This window comes from Perognathus longimembris, unplaced genomic scaffold (genome assembly GCF_023159225.1).
Source record: "Perognathus longimembris pacificus isolate PPM17 unplaced genomic scaffold, ASM2315922v1 HiC_scaffold_144, whole genome shotgun sequence".
In the NCBI taxonomy this organism is placed as follows: Eukaryota; Metazoa; Chordata; class Mammalia; order Rodentia; family Heteromyidae; genus Perognathus; species Perognathus longimembris.
Window position 1 is genome coordinate 118,384 of NW_025956441.1, and position 22,443 is coordinate 140,826.

At 42.2% G+C, this 22,443-nt stretch overlaps 1 pseudogene; it reads right to left on the reverse strand.

Annotated features, from left to right (window-relative positions):
* Window positions 1-7,491: 7,491 nt before the first annotated feature.
* On the reverse strand, window positions 7,492-15,050 carry LOC125344528 (annotated as a pseudogene).
* Window positions 15,051-22,443: the final 7,393 nt, after the last annotated feature.

Here is a 22,443-nt window from a genome sequence, read left to right on the forward strand (position 1 = left end):
TCTCTCGCTTCCTTTCCCCTCTACCTTCTTTTATTTTCTTTCCATTGCTGTTGCTTGAACTCAGTGTAAAATCACAGACAGGGAATATCATTGATTCTTGAAAATAGGTCCAAATATTAGAGACAGATCATCTCTGTGAAGAGAATTTTATTTTAGGGCCAATCATTAGAAGGGGGAAATTCCAAGAAGTACAATGTGACTTTATGTTTTAAATAAGGAAGCTATACTCCCAACCATGGCAATGCACTCCTGTTCAAGGCCCCTGCTCAAAGCTTTATTTCTCTTTAAGGCTCTCTTTTGTGTATTATAAAATAACTAATGGTCATGCTGACCTAGCTCAACACCATGTTTTGCATCTTTAGCTCAAGGCTAAGTTATGATTCTGTAAATCCTCTCGTGTGTACAAACATCACTTGTTTTTCCTATTTAAAAATCCTGCTAAAAACAAAGCCAGCACTGTGCTCTACTTTCTGGTTCATAGCATGTAGTTGTCGTGGCTTGCTGAGTTTGTAGTCATATTTACATGCATCGGGATAATGCACTCAGGGCTTAGATTCTTTCCCTGAGCATTTTTTCTCAAGGTGACCACGCTACCAATTTGAACTATACCTCTGTCTGGATTTTGGGTAGCAAATTGGTGCTGAGAGTCTCAGAGGTTTTTCTACCAAGACTGAAGTTTTCTACCAAGACCAGATGTTAAGATCTCATCCTTCTGAGTTACCAATATGATCCTCCTGACTAATGAGGATTACTGGCATAAGCTACCTAATTTCTCTAAAACACTGCAGTCTACACCATGATTTGTTGGTATCAGTTTTGTTTATTGCTTTCTTTGGAAAAAAAAGTGATTAATGGATGTGATGTAAAAGCAAATTTAGCATCAGATGCTCTTCTTTGATACCCTATGCTGTACCACTTAGTGATCCTTAGTGTGGAATTTTACAATCGTTAACTATTTAGAATTTATATAAGGAATAAACCTTACTTGCAGATCATCATAGAAATAACCAGTAATTGTCAGGTGTAAAGCTGCATATCAGAAATTGCAACATCTTTATAGTTAAGGCAGGAAGATTTAAAGTTCCACACCAACCAGCCTTTGCTACATTGAGATGCTTTCTTAAATTCATTTTTAAAATGACAAAAATAGATTAACCTCAACCAGGAATGTTTGACTTGCAATGTTGCAGACCCTGGGGTGCCCAGCTGGCAAGGCATGAGCAAAGACTCCACCAACATTGACTCCACAGAGCTGCAAGTACTTGCCATTTTGTTTTGTGGAAGTTTTCCTTTCAGCTTCTGGGCCTGGGGGCTTATCTGGGGGAGTAGAGTGGATGAAGATTATTTGAAATAGAATGAGGAAGAGTGCAAGCAGTCTGCACATTTTGGTGCAGTGGGTCCTAGGACAACATTATGTAAGCATGTGACAGATACGGTAGGTGTGTATTGTTAAAACTTCTGCTGGAATAAAGAGAATTGTGTCACCAGTCTTCTCTCTCATCATCAATACCCTTGCCCCTTGGAATACTTGTTCATGCTATGGCTGGCCCTCGGCATTGCAGGAAAATTTGGAAAAAAAATTTGTTTTCTTGTTCTGCAATTTTTGCATTTTGCCTGTTCTTCTGTTAATATGCCTATGTATGATTATGATTACTATTTTATGTTGTATATATGATTATTATACGCTTATATGCCCGTGCATGGTCATTGTATGCCTGTGTATGATTGCTATAACTAAAGTATACCAATTATAATTTAACATTCAATGTGATAATCTTCATTTTACAAATTTTTATATTCTGTAATATTCTTCTTCCTAATAGTAATAACATGACCTACATATTGAGCAGTAGGTGAATTGAAATTAAACATTATTGGATTAATTAATTAAATGCCATGTATTATTAAAACATATAATATCATCCACATATAAGTGCAATTGATTATCATCAGAACAGAATATTTCATAATCTAATGATATATACTCAAATTTCTGTAGGTGTTTTAAGTTATTAGTATTAACTGCAAAACTATGATATTTCCTTGCACATTTTTGGTAGCAATTGGCATCCATAGGAGACACTGAAATGTCCACATTTTCTTATTTCTAAATAATATACAAATAGTATAACATGTTGAACTTAACAGCAAAATTCTTACTTTTTTTCTTATTTCCCCATGTTACAGACCTTTTGAGTCTTTGTGTCTTTTCAGGTTGATCTGTTGGTGAACTATCAGCAGATCTTCTCAGGATTAGTTATGCTATTTTGTGTTATATATGTTCTATAATATTTCCCTTTCCTCTCCTGCACTTTTGTTCTTATCATTCACAACTCTTGCAGGATGGCCACTGCTTAGCAGTCTGTTAAGAATATTGGGATGGTTTGGGGAAGAGTTGAACTCAACATCTGATATTTCACCTATGTACAGTGTTCCTAATTTTTTTAAGAATGATAGACTATTTCATAGTGTAAAATAGACAAAAGAATTAACAATATTTAAGCATTTTGCTTTTGCTTTCTCTGAGGCCAGGGAGATCTATATGGCAAAGACTGATAGTAGTATGTGTATATGTGTGTATGTATTTTGCTTGTCCTGGGTTTTAAACACAGAGTCTGATAATTATTCCTGAGCATTCATGCTCAAGTTAGCAGTCAACCACGTGGGCCACAGCTCCCTCTTGGGTTTTTGGATAGTTATTTGGCAATAAGTGTATCATGGACTCTCCCATCAGAGTAGGCTTTTAACTTTGATCCTCAGGTGGTCTATTAGCCGAGTACCTAGGATTACAGGTGTGAGCCACCAGAATCTGGCTCATAGGGCTTATTTGAAAGGAAACACTTTGATATTTTAAAGATAAGCATGGAAGTCCAGTTGATTTTCAGAATTAATAGATAACTAAAATTCAGTAAAAGGAGTATCTTCTGAGAAAAGCATGTGTCCTCTGATATTATCATTTTAAAGCAATTTGTTTTGATTGTGTTTGCAATATTAAAACCAGCATTGTATAAGCCTCTTGTTTCTTCCCTCAATATGTACAGGCAGGGTATCACTAGAAAATATACTAGAAAATAGATTAAAACATTGGATAGGTTTATAAATTGCATCATAAGTTTCTTCAGTTCTGTTTAGGAAACAACATCTGATTCACACATGTATGTCAATACTTAGAAATAATCGTATATCTGAACTGTTTTACTTTATTTAGATTGCTATACTATAACAGAATGGGCAGTATTTATTGTAGTGTAGGAGACTATTATCAGTGGTGACACAGGTGAAGACTTGCTTTCTGAATAATAGTTGAGTGATGGCATATTGAGAGTGACCAAAGTGTTTTCATGACCTTTTTTGGGGTAAGGGCATAAATCTGATTCATGAGGATTCTCCAAACTTAATCTCTTCCCAAAGTACACGTGACTTAGTTCTTAATTTATTAGTTTGTTTACTTCAGTTTTATTTTTAGGGCCCGTTCTGGGACTTGAAACTCAGGGCTTTGCTGAAAGGTAGTACTCTGCCACTACAGTTACCTGATCTGCATAGAGTGTTGTGCTGGTAAATTGGAGATAACAGTTTTATGGTCTTCCATACCCAGGTTGTCTTTCAATTGCAGTCCTTTTAAGTAGCTATCATTACAGTCATGAGTCCCTGCCAATAGGCAACTGTAAGGACATTTCTAGGACTTTTCTAGGATTTTAGGCTGGCAAGGATGTGGAATAAAGATATCATGTATCAATGAGGCTTCACATATGACTGTTATCACAGCAGGTATATTATGATAGAGTGTTCTTTTAAATTTTTTGCTTTAATGTCTTTTCTTTTTGGTGGTGAGAATTGAACCCAGGTATTGTGCATGATAGGTAGGTTATGTGTACTCAATGAGCTATGCTCTCCTTCTAGTCTATTACTTCTTTGTTAAAGTAGTTAGGTATTTTGGAAAGATGTCTCTCTGTAGCACTGGATAGTTTGGAAATTGCATTGTGGCCCAGTATGGAGTTGAACTTGTGATCCTATTGCCCTTTCTGTGGCACCAGACTCATAACCTTTGTCCTATAATTGTTTTGAAAGTACTTTTCCCAGAATGGGCAAATAGTTTATGTAGTTTGAAGAGAGATATATCTCTAACCTTTCTCTTTAGTACTTGTAATAATGCACAATAAATTGTCTTTTACAGGTTTGGATAAATACCTCAGACATTATATTGGTTGATCTGCATAAGAGACTATTTTGCAAACCTTTATGCCAACAAATTCGAGAACTTGGAAAAAATGGATGATTTCCTAGAAAAAATTCATATCCCCAAACTTAACCATGACGATTTAAACCTTCTAAACAGACCCATATCCAGTATTGAAATAGAAACAGCAATAAATGATCTCCCATCCAAGAAAAGCCTAGGTCCAGACGGATTCACTACAGAATTCTACAAAGCCTTCAAAACAGAACTCACGCCAATATTTCTCAAACTCTTCAATGAAATTGAAAGAGAACATTCACTACCAGACTCATTCTATGAAGCCAGTATAAGCCTCATTCCAAAACCAGGCAGGGACTCATCACAGAAAGAGGACTATAGACCGATTTCCCTGATGAACTTTGACGCGAAAATTCTCAACGTCCATCTGTATCTGTAGCTTCTATTATTGATGATGTTCTTGTATCACCTTCCTGTGGTTGTACCTACACTATCTCTGTAATCTCATCTGAGTATATTGGAAACCATGTATACTGGTATTAGAAGTCGGAATTTCAAAGGGAATACCAAAATTGAGAGACACAGGGTAAAAAAAAGACAACTACAAAAGCAATACTTGCAAAACTGTTTGGTGTAAGTGAACTGAACACCTCAGGGGGAAAGGGAAAGAGGGAGGAGGGAGTGGGGTATGAGGGACAAGGTAACAAACATTACAAGAAATGTATCCAATGCCTTATGTATGAAACAGTTTGATAATAAAAATTTGAAAAACAAAAACAAAAACAAAAAAAGAATCAAGGAATTGACCAATTGCAATTACATCTTAGACCAGCCAAATACTTCTTTATATTCATGTTTTTGGTTGCTACTATCAGACATGAGCTTGCAGTTCCTCATTCTCCACTGTGGGGTTTCACTGACCTTCCCACTGTCAGGTCAATGATGAAGCTGGCCCTATAAAATGGCATTGGCAGTAAATGAGGACTGAGGATGCCACTTTGGTTTTTGGTTGTGAAGTACCTTTCCATGCCCATGTTCATCAGTGTCAGTGGTAAACCTTGTCAATAATGGCCCTGCACCACACTCATTCTGGGGACACCAGAGCTACAGGAACATCGCCTTCATCTGGATTCAGAGGGCCAACCATGGGAAGGTCTCTCCTCCACCTCAGTGAGAAAGAACTAGATATCCTTTTCATGTAGCTACTTTTTCTTTCTTTTTTTTTTTCAATATTAGGCCATATGATTTATTCAGTAGTTTTTATGTTCCCAAATTACAATTTGTCTATTCGTAAATCTACAAAAGTTACCATTAGAATTGTCTGTGCTTATAAAATACCAAGTTTTGTTTTTAAACTGTTATATATACTCATGAACACCGGTCTGCGACGAGTTACATAGAATCATAGGCACTTCAAAGGCTTAAAAAGATGTTTACAACTTAAATGTATTTTTAAGAACAAAAACTGATTCTTTCAACTCCTCCCATATCTTCAAATTGCAAGAAATTAACAAATACAGTGGCCAAAGGAATCTGCAGCAACTGCTCAAATACTGTTTGCATCTTTGGGTTTGCTAAAGCTTATCAGTAATTCACACATCAGGTCTTCCCAAAAGGAGATCTGATCAGATAGACAGGACTAAAATAGTCTTGTAGTCATAATCCGATTTTACACATTAATTTGTGGTTTCAAATCTGCCCGAAGCTACAGGTAATGAAACATAAAAGCAGGTGTAAAATGGATAGTTCTGACACTTAAAAATTTACATAAAGCAGAGGTTAAAGTTTACATATTTGAAAAATCACATATACACTAAATTACCATTATCTGAATCATCCGAAGAAGACAAATTACACCATGACAACTACAAAAGGGCTTGGGTTTTGTTTCTGAAAGGGCTAAGAAAAGAAGGCAGAGAATAAAGGACCAGAGATAAATTAACAAAGTCAGACTTAGTAAGGTCAATCAGAGACATGCTGACAAATGAAAACAGCTTTTGTCTTCCAACCAATGGACAAAAATCAAAACAAAACAAAAATAAACTAAAGAAATAAAGCTGTTGTCAAGGTACATGTCTTTATCCGATGTCAGCTCTGCTCTCGACTCGGCCGACACCAAGGCCACCAAGCCCAAGGTGAGGAGGATCCACGCACGCTGCATATTCCCGGGGACCAGCTGCTCGCCGCCGCTGCGGGCGAAGAGGGCGAAGGGAAGATTCAGTCCTGCGCTCGGCGCCGTCCGCCTCGGGGAAAACGGGGAGCCGTAGCCGCCGCAGCAACCGCGGCTCCGGGGCTCGGGGCTCCGGCTTCGGGCGTGTGAGGGGCGCTCGCTTTCTCCTCCGCCGCCGGCTCTCGCCGCCCGCGCAGCGCCCCGGGAACGCGGCACCTCGGTGTGGGTTTGTGTTTGTCTTTTTTTTCACTTGTTGGTTTTCTGCGCTTCCCGACGCGGAGTTGGAGCGGTGGAGAGGCTGCTCCCCGGAGCAATCTTCTCGATCGGCGGGATCTTTACACCTCCGCGGACTCCCTCCCCGGGGTGGGGATTCCGTTCAGGGATTTAAAAAAAAAAAAATCGTTGGCTGGAAATGGAGCTGCGGCTTGAAGTTTGCGGGCCGAGCGGCGGAGGCGCGCGACGTGCGGGGCCGGAGCTCCCGGAGTATCTGGAGAGCTGCGCCTGGGAGCCCGGCTAGTCCATGTAGCTACTTTTTCTAAAAGGCAATCATCAGAAAAATGAACCTACAAACAAGAGCTTCAGGCAGTCTGAGTTGACCATATTCGTTGGGGTTGCAGGTATTTAAAGAAAGGAGGCATCACTAAGCTATTTATCAACCTGCAAACCTTTTCAATGCTCTCATAAAGTTTAACAATTTAAATATCCATGCTGTATCTTGGTATTCAATAAATATAGTTGTATATATTCTGCCATAAATTACAATTCTCAATGTTATCTTGAACCAAGATGGTATTTCCATATCATACCTATTTAAAAGCAAAATAAGAGCTCATATTCCTGAACACAAAACCAGGAACTCCCCACTCCATTCAAAAGACAGCAGTATAATCTAGATTACATCTCAACATCTGTTAAATGAATGGGTTTTTAAATAAAAATGTGAGGGAAAATCCACTTTTTACCCCTTATGTACCACTGGAAAAAAGCATAATCCTCTAAATGTTTTTAAAAATTCCCTTAGTGTTATTTCTTCTAGACATCTGAGTGAAGAAAAAATGATTAAGGAACTATCATTCATCTCTGCCCTCTTCCTTCAGCCCAAATCCGTCATCTGCCAATGTGTGACCTATGGAGCTATGGAGCAGCGTGTCAACATCTCTTCAAAGATGGCCCCTTCAGGTTGGAAACTCATAGGTTGGCTTCCTGAAGGTCACATCCAGACAGATCACACTTCTAAATCAGTTCCTGCGAGTGTTAACAGCTGCTCTTAGGTTGCAGTTCTGCAACTTTGCGTTTTTCAAGGTGCCAACTCTGTGGTTATTCCTGTCCTCTGACTTCTTTCTATATCCACACCTTTCAGATTAGCACCTTCCAAGTAAGCTTTATGAACAGAGGGATCTTCAAAATTTCATAGCTTCAAGGACGCCCCTTCTACACTGAAATGGAGCATCTTGACTCCCCTGGACATTTGTGCAACCAAGCACTGATCCTGAAAGATCAGCTCCTTCAAGATTTGCACAGCACAGATTTGCATGAGCAAGGTGTCAGCGGTTTAAATGGACATTTTGATATTAATGTATTGGAGAACCAAAGGAGGAAGATCGGCATCACTGAAATTTAACCCCTGGCAACACAATTCTGATTTGTTCAGCATGGCTACTAGCAATCAAACAAATTCCTTTCGAGATAATTGGTGAATGGTACTCTAGTGGTTTTGAGTTCTTTATTGCCACTTCGAGGTGCCCGATCAATGAGTCAATGCCAAAAATCGTGACTCCTTCTGAAACACCTAATAAGTTAATGCCATCATTTACAATGAGCTGTCCATGATGCAAGTAGTTCAAAATGGGTTCAAAGTACTGAGGATTTGGATCAATTAAGAAAGCTCCTCTGTGATCCTGCTTATTCCCCCAGACAGCTACATCTGTCCTTAAACATGTGGGCCAGCATACTTACTGTCAGTTTAAAGTACCTCCCTCTGACATTTAAGGTTAGCCAATCTGTGTTAGACCCAAACAGTCCTTCAGTGATTTAGAATCTGTCTGAGGATCCATAAATGGCTCTCACACACAAACAAGACATTATCATCCCTGATCAAAGCAATGTCCTCCTTTCCTCCTTTCCTGTTGAACACACTGGTGGCTTTTGTGCCAGGTTTACTGCTAGCCACAGAAATAAAATTGGATAACGTTCCATACAGAGCCCCTACATTCCCGTTCTTGGAGCTGCTATTAAGTAACAGGATCTCTCACATCATCGCGTGGCCCGCTGGTCCAGAGGGAGCTGCCACCCGCCTCACTGGCCCTCTGCCCACCTTCTTCTCCTTCTGCCCATCCCCTCTACCCACGGGGACTCCACACCTTCCTGTTCCTGGCTGACCTACTCGAAGGCACTCACACTCCACGTCCCACACCCCACGCCCTCCAAGTCCCAATTATAACTGTGGGGTCTAGCTGTTTAATGCCTAACATATGAGGGGAGGCGGCCTCCTGATTTCCAAGTTAAGTATTCCTGAGTTCCGGAAAACTTAAGTAACATCTAATCTGTCTGTTTTGTAGAAGAGACTGCATGTGTTATTCAGATATAGGGATGGAAATGTAGGCAACAAAACTTATGAAGTACATCACCTATAATTAAAAACATTACCTATAATTGCCATCACCTATACCTTGAGCCTTGACCTAAAGCATTTAGTTTGGAAATGCATTAATTCTTTATTATTATTACTATTATACCCATCATGTTTCTGTGGAAATTATTTCCTGCCCTTATGTAAGAAAATCAATTGATCATCACAGAGTTCATGCTAGAGATTTCATCTTACCACTTCCATATCAACAAACACAAAATGCCATTGCATTTTAAACGTCTTTTTTAAAAATAGTCATAATTAAAACTTTCCATTGGACAAATGTGAGGATTATGTCAAGTTCAATCACTGAGCATGTTTTGGAAATCATACCATTGTAATGTTTTTAGTCATATTGTCGGGTTCTCAGCCCCCAGCACTCTCTCAGCCTGTGGGAGAGACAGGAAAGCTCACCCTGATGGCAGGCCAAGAAAGGAGAAGGGTCAACGGACCGCCCACAGCCAGCCACCCCCTCACCGGAGGACAATCAGACAGAGTCCAGGAGAATGTCTGTGCACTTCTTGCTTTATTGAAAGAGCTCTGCTCTTAAAATAGGTCAGAGAGGTTACTTGCACCTATCTGGGGACTGTGAAGGGCGGCCTGAGCTGTCCATCAAGGGTGGAGGGTTGAGGGACCAATCCTAAGAGGTGGCCTAATTCTACGTCACAGCCCACAGGACCACCTCCAGGTTCATCACCAGGCGCTATCTTTGTCACACATGGTCCCAAGGCTGGGAGGTGGGGCCAGCTAGCACCGCCTTTCCAGGTTCTTCCATAATAGCCACACGTGGCCCCAGGGCCGAAGAGAGGTGGGGCCAGCTAGTTAATTGCCTCTTAAGAATGCAAGGCATCTGGGTGGGCCTGCCCCACATCTTTCCCTTTGGTTTTTATTAGCAGGTGGCTGCCCTACTTGAGAGTGTGCCTGTTTTAGGTTGCCCCCCTCTGGAGATCTTACCTGTCATTGACTACCACTGTAGCTCTTCAGGCAAACCTACCTGCAGAGCTTGCCAGCCCAGTGGAAGAACTCAGGGGGTGGGGGAGGAATTGACACTCAAGAGGAGGCCCTGTTATTTTTGCCTCATGCTGTACACCCTGGTAGGCTGCACATTCTGGTAGGGTCCATGGCCAGCCTCATGGGGTTCCCAATTGTCTAAAAGCAGCATATTGCTGTCAGACCACCATTAACTGAACAGCTTTGGCTCATTGCTTAAGAAATAGGGGAAGCCAATTAACCACACAAAGGTCAAGTGAAAACACAGAGGCAAATGTTAACACAAGGATCATCAGGGATCTCTCCCACAAGGGGGAGAAGGTGAGGGAGCCACCCATTTAGCTCAATCTAGGGAAAATTGAGTTCAGTCCATTTCAGTGTCACTCAGGATAACACAGGTAGAGTCCCCATCTCTGGCAGTGAGGTAGAAGCAGGCAAAGTCCCCCTTCTCTGGTGGTGAGGTAGAAGCAGGTCCAGGCCCTGGCGATTATGGAGGTCCAAGGCAGCCAAGGTGCTAGCAACTTAATGCATGTCATTAGTAAACAGTTTATCATAAACATGAAGCAAGGTGCCAAAACCCTCAATGCCTATCCCCTCCCCCCCACACGGGAACCCCTAAGCTCAGCAACCGGGGAAAGGCAAAATGGAAACAGTGCAAACTCCATTCCAGTTCTTTGGCAAAGCTATAGGCGGTATCACCACAGTGAAACATTGCACCATAAAAGGCATCAAGGTAGCGTTCAACAAGGCAGTAGGGCCGGGTAACTGAAAGGAAGGGAGGCTAGCTGCCTCCATTGTTACCTACAATTGCTGATACACACAAGCAGGTTTCCTGTATTTCCAGGAAGGAGCTGGAAGAAATCCACCACAGTCTTTTTCATTCCTAGAGAGAACAAACAAGGAAGCATACCTCAAGAGTGAGTGCTCTTGGGTAGTTATTCTGGTGAACAGTATTTTAGGTCTATAGCAGGTATCCAAATTAGGCTCGTTTCCCCAATCAGGAAAAGGTATCCAAAGCCCCTTCCCATGCTAATAAATGGGTCAGACCTCGCCATGATCCAGTAAGCGGGTCCTTCCATCGGACTTCCACCTTTAAATAAGTGTCTGATTTGACCTATGCTTCTGAAAAGCCATCAGAGGTTGGTCTTTGGAGAAATTTAAAATATTTAATGTAAGCATGGCTGTCCTTAACTGGTCATGGGGGCTGCTTCCCCTTTTTGTTTCAATAATTGGTCCTTTAGGTTCTTACTATGCCTCTCGATTATGGCTTGACCCCTTGGATTGTACAGTATTCCAGTGGTGTGTTTAATGTTCCATATTTAAAAAAATGTTTGCAATGGTTAGCTTATAAAGCAAGGCCCATTGTCTGTCTTTACCTGTAGGGGTAGTCCCAGGATGGCAAAACATTGTAGGAAATGGCTTTCAGCATGCCAGGGCCCTTTCACCTGAATGGGCAGTTGCCCAACAAGCATGTGAGTGGGTGTCTATGGACATAAATATATATTTTAATTTTCCAAAGGGAGCATAGTGGGTTACATCAGTTTGTCAGATAACATTAGGCTTAAGGCCTCTGGGGTTAACTCCAGGAGATTGCAGAGGCAGGATCTCCAGAAATGGCATAGATGATTTGCATGTCCTTATGATCATTTTAAAGTCCTTTATAGGACCCAGGGGGAATCTTTGATGTAACCCTCTCCAATTTAAATGCATAAGCTCATGGAGTCCTTGAGCCATTTGAAAATTTTGAGGCTGTGCAGTGGCTATGGCTATCATATCCCATTGGTAGCCAACTGATCAGTCATTTGGTTCCCTCATGCCAAATTTCAAGGCAGCTGCTGTTGTCCTCTAAGTTGCTGTAAAAAGACTGGCTCAGCTCGTTCCTTTAGTAAAGACCAGACTTAGATCATTAGGGGGGTAATTATATTTTTATCTAGTTTAATGTATGAGGACCACTAGGGTTGGTAACAAATTAACTACATACAAACTGTCAGAAAACAGGTTCATCGGCTGCTGGACATGTGTTAGTGGTCAGGGTAACTGAGTAGAGCTCCTTAAACTGTGCAGAACCTGTAACTGGCAGGGAAGAAGATGGAGTATATCACCGTGGCAGATCTCGCTTTTCCTCTGTCAGTAAAAACATTTACAGCTTTAATAAGAGTTTTGGTAGAGAAACGTATGGGGGGGAAGTCCACTGTAACCTTGAAAATGAAGTTACCCATCTTGAAGTGCCATAATGGCAGCCCAACTTCTCCATGAAACCCTCTAAGGCACTAGACACCCAGTTATGGTTTCTTTTAACCCACTCAAAATCTGACAGCCGGTAGCGAATAACTAGCACATCAGGATCCTGCCCATAATGTCTCAGGGAAGTATCCCTGCCCTTAATTACCAGGTTAGCTAGCTGTTATAGCTGGGAATAAACCCTGGGAGCCCCTCCTACTGATGCATGCACCCATTGGAGAGGCTCGCCCTCCTGATTAAGGGTGGCGGGGGAAGAAAGCTCTGAGCTGGGAAGGATCCATAGACAAAGGGGGCATTTGGGCCTATAATGAGCCAATTGTGCCATGTTTAAGGCCATCTGAATTTTTTGAAATATTACTTGATGTGATGGAGTTATTCTAATAACATCAGTGGGGGCTTTATCCTTTAAAGAGTCAAAAAGCATAAACAGATCCTCTGTAGGCAGGTGAAACCAAGGCCTTAACCAGTTAATCTCACCTAACAGTTTTCTAGCTCCACCAAGGTATAGGTGCCATCAAATCAAATAATATCGTATTATTTAACCTTACCAGCAGATGTTAGAGAGCATAAATGAATAACAATCCAGAGGTCAAAGGGTCAGGACAATGTTCAGCTTCTTCTATCCCGAATCAGCTAGTTAGTCATGTGTGATGGAGGCAGGCAGGAGAGATGATGGGTTGAACACCTCCTGCTGGGTTGCCTGCAAATTTCTACAGACTGGTTAAAGATATTAGTTTGGGAGCAGACTGTGGAGGCAGCTTCCTGTAGCCACATAACGCCACAGTCCACGCAGCTCACATACATGTCGACCTGGATCCTATAAAGCAAAATATTAATGCTGGGTCAGGAAAATCTAGGTCAGTAGCCACATTTGCATACTTGTTCCGAAATGACTCTGGTCCCTTGATCCTATAGAGTTTATGAGAGCACAGGAGAGAAAAATGGAGAAGTAAAATCTTAGTCTATACCAAAGAACTGTCAGGATCAAATGTACTTGACTTTTAGCATAGATAGACATAAAAAATAACACACTGATTTTATATCATTATACTTATACCACATGCTGCATATTTGAACCTTTTGGAGTTTTTCTTAGACACCTTTGCTTACACCCAAACATGATCAGTTTGGGTTTTTCCTGTTTTTTTTTTTTTTCTTTCGGCTTGGAGTCTGGTGATAAGTCAAGGATTGCCTCCAGGTTGTTTACTGTGTTCCAAAATGACTCTGGTCTCTTGATCCTATAGAGTTTATGAGAGCACAGAAGAAAAAAACGGAGAAGTAAAAATCTTAGTCTATACCAAGGAATTGTCAGAATCAGATTGTTATGCCAAGTCGCCAGAACACCACCAAGAAGGCCACAGAGACTCAGACGTTCCGAAATGCAAAAGCAAGGCTTTATTCAGGCGAGCTGCAACTCGGGCCTCATCCTACCCACCGACAACAGCGGAGGTTAGGAGGAAGCCCCAAGCTGTGATTGCACAGGGCTTATAACGGCAAAAAACTAAGTTACAGCCATCAGGTGTTCAAGCAAGACAAAAAAAAACAACAAAGACAGCAATCAGGTGTTCAAGCAAGACAAAGGTACAGGTGTTCAAGCAAGCAAGATTAGGACACAGGTATAAATCTGATTGGCTTGGGGCTCGAGGCATTTTGGGGGCAGTTAGAGTTCTTGACCGCTGGCCCTAATAAGCTTGTCCTGGGTTTGCTCACAGGGCCTGCTTATCTCAGGTTCGCGTGGTAAAGTGGAGCCTGACTTCAAAATGGCATAACAAATACATTGATTTTTATATCATTATACTTATACCACATGCTGCATACTTGAACTTTTGGAATTTTTTTTGGACACATTTTCTTATACCCAAACATGATCAGTTTGGGTTTAAAACCTGTTTTTTTTTTCTTTCAGCTTGGAGTCTGGAGATAAAAGTGAGGATTGCCTCCAGGCTGTGTACTGTGACCCCACCCACAGGCTGTAATTTAATATGGTAGTAGTTAAAATAGTAGGTTATAGTTAAAATAGTATCTAAAAAGGCAAGTAATTTTTTAAACCATGATGCTAGATTTAACATGTTTTGCCAACAGACAATGCAGACTGTTGTGCACAAGCTTTGGAGTGTGCTTAGAAAACCCCCCCTCCTTTTGTTTTTGGAATTGGCCATGTAAGTGTCCTGGAATTCCAGTGGCAAAATGATATTATTTTGCCCATATTTTATAACCACATGGTCAGTTAGAAAACAAAATCTTTCTCAGCAAACAAAAATTTAAGCAAAAGGTGGGAGACAGGGTTACCAGGAGCTGGAGTCTCCACACTCCTGCCTAGCCTCCAGGAATTTGGCACGCCCATTACCTGGAGCATGGGTGGGAGGCGCTTGCTAAAACTCATTCTATTTTCCTCCGAAAACTTAGGATTTAGCCAACAATAATCAGAATTTAACTGAATCTCCAAACTTAGCAAACATTAATAACAAGGACAGAAAACTTTTATTTCTTTTAAAGCAGATGTTAAGCAAATAAGCCCTTCTGCTCCTGGGCAGCCAGGGGGCTGTCTCCCCTCCATCCAAGACATTCCTTAGACATGCTTCCCAGGCCTCAGAAGCAGGAAGAGTGAGAGTCTTAAAGGGGCCTTTACTGTCCCCGGTGTTGGGGAGGCCTGGAGAGAAACAGGCCTTGAGGGGGGATGAGGTCGGGTAGACCCCAAGAGGTCAATACTCTCCCAGGGTCCGTGCAAAATGGTGGGGAGCCTCCAGTGGAGGAGGGTTGACGAGGCGGCGAAGGCCGCCCCCCACCTCGCTCATCCACCATGGGTCCCCGGGGCCGAGGTGCATGGCTCAGAACCCGGGGTCTGCCGAGCCAGCCGGCAGTGAAGAGGGAATCTTGATTGAGGGTGTGAGGATTAAAGAAAAATATAGATAAGAGAAAAAGGAAGACAAGAGGCAAAAGATGGGGTTCAGGAGGTCTGCATCTCGAGATTGTAACTCAAGACTGCAGCCAAGTTTATTCCCAACTTCCAGTTTATATGCAGTTTAGGAATCAGGGAATAGCATAGGGTTGCTAACATTCAAGAACAAAACAAAACAGGCTTTGAAGTTCACAACATCTGATTACAGTAAATACAGGATGAGGTTGATTAACATAGGAATATACTCCAGCGGACATAGCAAAGCCGACATAGCAAAGAACATAGAAAAGCAATTCCAGATAGTGGCTGTGAACAAATGCTATCGAACAAATGTCATTGCACCTAGCATATCCTGGTAATAACAACAGCGCCAGAGGTCAGAATGAATTTAGCTGCAAGTTTGGCTCCTGACACCGGGGTATCAGGCCAAGGCTCCTCTATGGGCTCATCAGAGTGAGGCATTGAGCCCCTCTCTGAAGTGCCAGACACGTGAACCCCATTTTAGAATTAAACCCTGAGCCAATCAGATTTGTACCTGTGTCCTAATCTTGCTTGCACACCTGATTGTTGTAACCTTGTTCTTTGCCTTTATAAGCCCTGTGTAATCACAGCTCGGGGCTTCCTCCTAACCTCCACTGTGTCGGTGGGTAGGACGAGGCCCTAGTTGCAGCTCGCTTAAATAAAGCCTTGCCTTGCTTTTGCATTTCGGAAATGTCTGAGTCTCGGTGGTCTTTTTGATGGTGGTCTTGCAACTTGGCACAACACTCTCCTCCTGGGAAGATGGAAGGGCTGTCTCTCTCCCATCCAAGACATTCCTGCCCAGATCCTTCCCAGGCCCAGATGCTTCCCCTTAGGGGGCCTGTGGAAAAGCTCCTCTCCCAAGTTGAATTCCCTCCTTTCCACTTCCTGCTCTATGCAATCCTAAGTAGCCCAGTTAAAGAGATTGGCATCCACCAGCCAATGGGCGGTGCGTATCAAGGCCTCCCAGATCCTTGCGGCCTGGGAGTCTGAAATGTCTAGTCCTATATTTTGGAGCATGCATCTCAGCACCCTGAGTGCCAGATCACCACGCTGACTTTGAGATTGCCCCATCCTTTCCGGGGATACCCTTACCTCTCGGAACTCACTTGATTTGGCTCACTGATTGCTTCACTATGCTTTCCCGTGCCCCGTGTTGGGTGCCAAATGTCATGGTCCTTCGCCCCCCCAGTGCTCTCCTGGCCAGCGGGAGAGGTGGGGAAGCGCGTCCTGACCAAGGCAGGCCAATAAAAGGTGAAGGGTCGACGAACCACCCACACCCAGCCCTCCCTTGCTGGAGGACAATCACACAGCCCGGGAGAGGGTCTCACACAATCTCACTTTATTTGGGAGGAGCTTCAGCCTTTAAAGCGGCAGGAAGGGGAGGAGTGTAGGCGGACCTAGCTAGGGACTGAGGGGAGGCCTGAGCTGTCCGGCAAGGGTGGAGGGCCGAGGGAAATGTATCCTCTCTGTATATCAGTTTGACAATAAAATTTTAAAAAATACCTTGCTGGTGTCAAACCCTGATTCATTCAACCATTAGACTTGTAGGAAGATTGCATACTCTAACTTCTAACTTACAGTTCAAATATTAGTTTTATTTTATAGGAAGACATTTTTTATTGTGTCTGCATAGTTATTGTATATCTATACCTTGTTGATATCATACATTAGCTGTGTCCCACAGCAGCCCAATTCTGCCTCATGCAAAGACTTAATTTGCAGGAAGTTTGCTTCCTCAAAATTTCCAGTGTATTTTGTAAAGTATTGCTACTTATTTTATGACAATGTGTTCCTAGTATATTCATAATTATATAGGAAAACTTTGTTGGGAACCCCACCCTTATCAATGCCATCCAATTTCAGCCTGTTTTACCTTTCTCTACTTGACTCACCATTCTCAAGTACTCTTTTACTGTGTGTTTGGAAGAACTTTCTCTTTTCCTTTCTAGGGATCTATACTGCTTAAGTGTTCACTTGAATTTACTGTATTTTATTTAATACACTTGTGTTGTTTTTCATAGTACCCATTATTTTTACTTATAAGTTGATGACCTATTCTAACTTCCCTGTGTAAAGGAAAATGTGTATCCTTTATCTGGGCCCCACTTGCTTCACTTCACATAATTTTTAAGATCGTGTATTCTCTGTGAGTTGAGCAGTGTAAGCTGGTTTAGGACACTTCAATGCCTACAGTTGCCTCCCTAAAAGAGGCTATGTCATTGTGTGCCTGGAACCAATTGTGTGTGTATGCATGGTGTAGCTTGTGGGCATGTAGGCACAGGGGGAAGCTGTTGCTCAAAGGTCTCCTGGAGAGCATGTAGTTGTTAGCACATGTGGGTGTCCTTGTACCCAAGTAAGTCCCGTGTGTGTAAATCCCTGTGTGTGGTAGCTTTGTGTTTGCTGCTGCACATAGGCCTCCTTGTTCTCCTGCCATGGTTTATGGGCCCCTGGTTTCACACAACATGCTAGACCACATATCAACTACAGCACCCTAGCTTCTAACTGTGCATGTGCTAGATAAAAGCCATTTTTGGACTGTGTCAGAGATTCTTGGTGCATATATGCCTGCTGGTACTCCTTGGCCATTGGTTCATATTAGCCAGCTGATATTCACCAGCCTCCAACTGCATATATCCCTACGGTCAAGTGCTAGAGGGCACCCAGGTGCACATGTTAGAGCTTGAGGTACTATTGGTGACCATTCTAGTGAACATTCCCCTACTGGGTGTACATGGTACAACTTGTGTGCCTTCGGGTGTGTCTTGGCTTTCTAGGTTGTGTATCCTTTTTGGTACATGTATGCATGCATGTGTTGGTACTTATGGGCCTCCTAGTGCATGCAGGCATGCTGGTGAGTGTGGACATCCTGGTGTATGCCAGCATGACCATGTAAATATGCATGCTGGCAGGATTTCTTTTCTGGTGCAAATAGGTTGCCATCTGATTTCTTTCTTTCTTTCTTTTTTTTTTTTTTTTTTTTTTGGCCAGTCCTGGGCCTTGGACTCAGGGCCTGAGCACTGTCCCTGGCTTCTTCCCACTCAAGGCTAGCACTCTGCCACTTGAGCCACAGCGCCGCTTCTGGCCGTTTTCTGTGTATGTGGTGCTGGGGAATCGAACCTAGGGCCTCGTGTATCCGAGGCAGGCACTCTTGCCACTAGGCTATATCCCCAGCCCTGATTTATTTCTTGTATCTTTTTACTCTGTGTGTATGTATTTGTTGTTGCAGCCTTGTTTATTTTTTGCGCAGAAGTTTTGAATTCAAGCTGCCCCCATGCTGTTCCACTTGTCTACAGAAAAGTGTCTTGGCCTTCCCAGCACTGCAGGGTCTCACACATCCCACAACTCAAGAGAATTGGCCTACAATCCATGGGCTTCCTTTCTAGGTGTGCTTGTGTCATTGTGAGCATGGACCTGCTGGAGCACCTAGATATGCTGGTGCACATGGACATGCATACTTGTTGGCAGATTGGTGTATATGCACTTCAAGGTGTACGTGACCTGATTGGTGCACATGAGCCTGTTGGCACTCATGGAGCCCATCTGCCTGCTCAGGCTCATGGGCCTCTTGAATTCTGTGAACCTGCTGATGTATAGTGTCTGTCTGTACCTGTGCATCTGCTGGGAAACATGGAAATCCTGTTGTACAAGTACCAAGTAAAAAGCACGTGTCCACTAGGATGTGTGAGCCCTCCGCCTTGCATGTTCCTGCTGATTCCTCTTGGAATGCTTATATGGATGATCTACATGGCATAGGACCCTTGGTGCATGTGCCCCTACTGGTGTGTATCCTGTTTAACCTAGTCTTTCTTGTATGTATTTGTGGTCCACTGCATGTTGTTTGCCTGGTGGTACACATGCTTGTCTGATGGTGAACATGTGCCTAGTGTGCATACACTTACTCATGCACTAATGGTGAACCTGCTAGTGCATGGCTTGGTATGAATGTGGTTTCTGTGGATAGTGGGCATCTGTCTTTATATTTTAGTTATATTTATTCCTTTCATTTATATTTATCTTATTTACGGCCGCAGGCCAGCTTGTCTTTTTTGCTTAGGATTGAGGCACTAATAGTCACATTCAACCCCACATTTTTATATGTGTCTGGAGAGTGGAGGCCAGAAGCCCAAAGCACCAATGGGCAGAGTCCAACGAATTTTGCATAGCACTCTCCTTCCAGTCAGGGATAATTTCTGAGTTCAGTTGTTCCTCCCAACCCCATCTATGGATTTCCTTTCTGTGCCTTTTGAGTTACCCATGATTGAACTTGGTCTTAAAATAGTACATGGAGCCAGGCACGGTGGCTCATGCCTGTCATCTTAGCTACTTAGGAAGCTGAGATCTGAGGATAGAAGTTCAAAGCCAGCCTGGGTAGGAAAGTCCATGAGATGTTTTCCTCCAATTAACTACCCAAAAAAGCTGGAAGTCAAGCTGTGACTCAAGTGGTAGAGTATTAGCCTTGAGTGAAAAAAATTCAGGGACAGCACTCCGACTCTTGATTTCAATTCCCATCAAAAATTCCAGAGCTCATTCTGTCACAGTTTTTTGCTAATTAGTGTTTGTTTTGTTTGACACAGTGTCTCACAACCCAGGCTGGTCTTGATCTCACTACGTAACGCTGGTTTTTATCAACACTCACAATCCTGCTATTCCTGTATCCTAAGCTCTGATGATAGGTCTGTGCCTCCATTCCTAAGCTTTGTGCTGTGCCCTGATCTGTGTAGTGTGGTGAATTTCCATGCCGTGGGTTCTGGCCCAGGACCTGATTCCTCCCTTTGTTTAATGGAACCAGAATGTGCATACAGCCTGCGATCCCACAGACAGAAGATTCACTCTTGCTGTCAATTTTAGTAACCTCTGCATACAAGTGTTTTCTTTCTCTTTCTTTTGCTGGTCTTGGCTTGAACTCAGCCTGGACGCTTTTCCTGAGCTGCTTTTGCTCAAGGCTAGTGCTCTACCACTTGAGCTACAGTGCGTTTCTGGCTTTTTCTGTTTAGTTTATTGGAGATGAGTCTCATGAACTTTCCTGCCCTGGCTTTGAACCACAATCTTCAGATCTTAGTCTCCTGAGTAGCTACGATTACTGTACCAGTATGAGTTACCAGTGCCCAGCTGGTTTTTCCTTCTTAAACTGAGAACTTTTACTTTTTCATGTAAGAAATAACTATGGCTTTGAAATTTCTTTCCCAGCATCATTACTTGAGCTTTGGGGCCATTATAAAGTAAAATGAGAGCTGTTTGGACATAGTCATTGTAGTACTGTGATAGTTACCTTGTCAAGATGGTGAATAAATGAATGGGGTGCTAACATTGGGACATGTCCTATGTAGAAATATTCTGGATCATGGGTGTTTTATATCCAACGAGTGGATTAACTAGTGTGGATGAGAGTTTATTATACCTTTTAGACTGGGGAACTACTTAACAATTATGAACTATTTATTTCTGGAATGTTGCATTTAACGGTTACACCGCGGTTGCTCCTGGGTAGCTGGAGCTATAGAAAGAGAAGCCACAGACAAAGAGGACTGTTATAATATACTTCAAACACCTGTCTACGCCAAAGAAAAGCCATACAAGGTGCTCTTTCTATCTCTGTCTCTCTTTGCCTGTCTGTCTCTGTCTTCCTGTTTCTTGAACTCAAGGCCTGGGCACTATCCCTGAGAATTTTTTGCCCAAAGTAGGCAGCTTTGAGCTGGTTAGTTGGAGATGAGTCTCAAGGACATGTTTTTTTTACCCAGGCTGGCTTTAAACTGCCTCGAGATGTCAGCCTCCTGAGTACTTAGAGATTATAGGCTTGAGCCAATGGTGCCTGGAATGATTTCAAGCAACATGATGTGTGTGTGTGTGTGTGTGTGTGTGTGTGTGTGTGTGTGTGTGTGTGTTCTGAACTCAGGGGTTCTGACCCTCAGATTGACTGCTCATGGATAGAGCTCTGCCACGTAAGCCAGAGCTCAACTTGCCGCCTTTTGTTGGTTAACATAAAAATAAGAGTGTCACAGACTTTCCTGCCAGGGTTGACTTTGAATCCAGATCCTCAGATCACAGCCTCCTGAGTTAGCTAGGATAACAGGTGTGAGCCAAGACAAGACAAATAACATGCATTCTTATTCCACATTGTGTTCGATGCTAGTTGGAACTCCCTGTATAGTGTTAAGTGATTGCTAGTGACAGCCCAGGGATTTCCCATGATGCATTCATTCCGTTATGAGTTTCTTGGGAATTCCTTAGAAATGTATTTCTTAGAAAATTATTCTTACTGCTAAATCATAATTTATAATTTGTCTTCTAAATAATTTTATAGTTCTTCAAATACATAAATATTGTTATTTCTTATTCTTCTTAGCATGAATGAAACAAATATTGCCTTCTCAATTCTTTGTGTTAAAACTTCTTCATGTAAAAAAATGATCTCAGATATCATTGTGATGCCTACACAAGTGGGCACTTAAAGATTAGAAAACAAAAGTGAGTGGATAGAAACCCTGATATGTCATTATCACGACAGGTAGTTTGAGTTGATTTGGCTATAAACCAACTTGTTTTAAGCAACAAAAAAGCCAGGAATGGTGACATGCACCGGTGATGTTAGATGCTTGAGAGGCAGAGGAAGATGCATCTTGAGTCTGAGGCCAACTCAGGCAAGGTTAATTAGAGATCCTGTATATGAAGAATAAATACAATAGCGCTGGGGATAGTGCTCAGGAGGTAGAAATGCTTGCCTAGCACGCTAGAGGTCTTGGGTTTGATTCCCACCTCTACCCCCCACCCCATAGAAAGGATAATAGGTTAATCTAGAAGCGAGGCCATGAGCTAGGTGTCAAACCTTCATGTTCTGTGGAATTTTGGAAAAGCTAAATTAGAAGCCCATGGTCTGGAAAAAAAATTATAGAAATGACAAATACAGAAAACCTAGGGAGACCACTACAAAGTTCATTTAGATATATCCCCTTAAAAATGAACATTTGGCCTCATTTATTTTACGTATTATGAATATACATAATGCTCTATTTGCTGAATTATTCCAGAGTAGTTTATAGAGGAGTATTTATCTTCTCAATGCATCTGGCTTTATAGCTTTCAAAAGATTTATACATAATTACACATAATTATACCCTCTTTGGACATCTCACATTGTCCATATTTGTAAAAAAAAAAAAAAAACTCTATCTTGCTCTGCCTAAACAAACCATATAAATAACATTTAACGATTTAGATATTATACTTTGCCCATGATATTCATTTCCATAGCGAATCCATCCAAGGATTATTAACTGTAGCTCACATTTCTAGGAAAGACT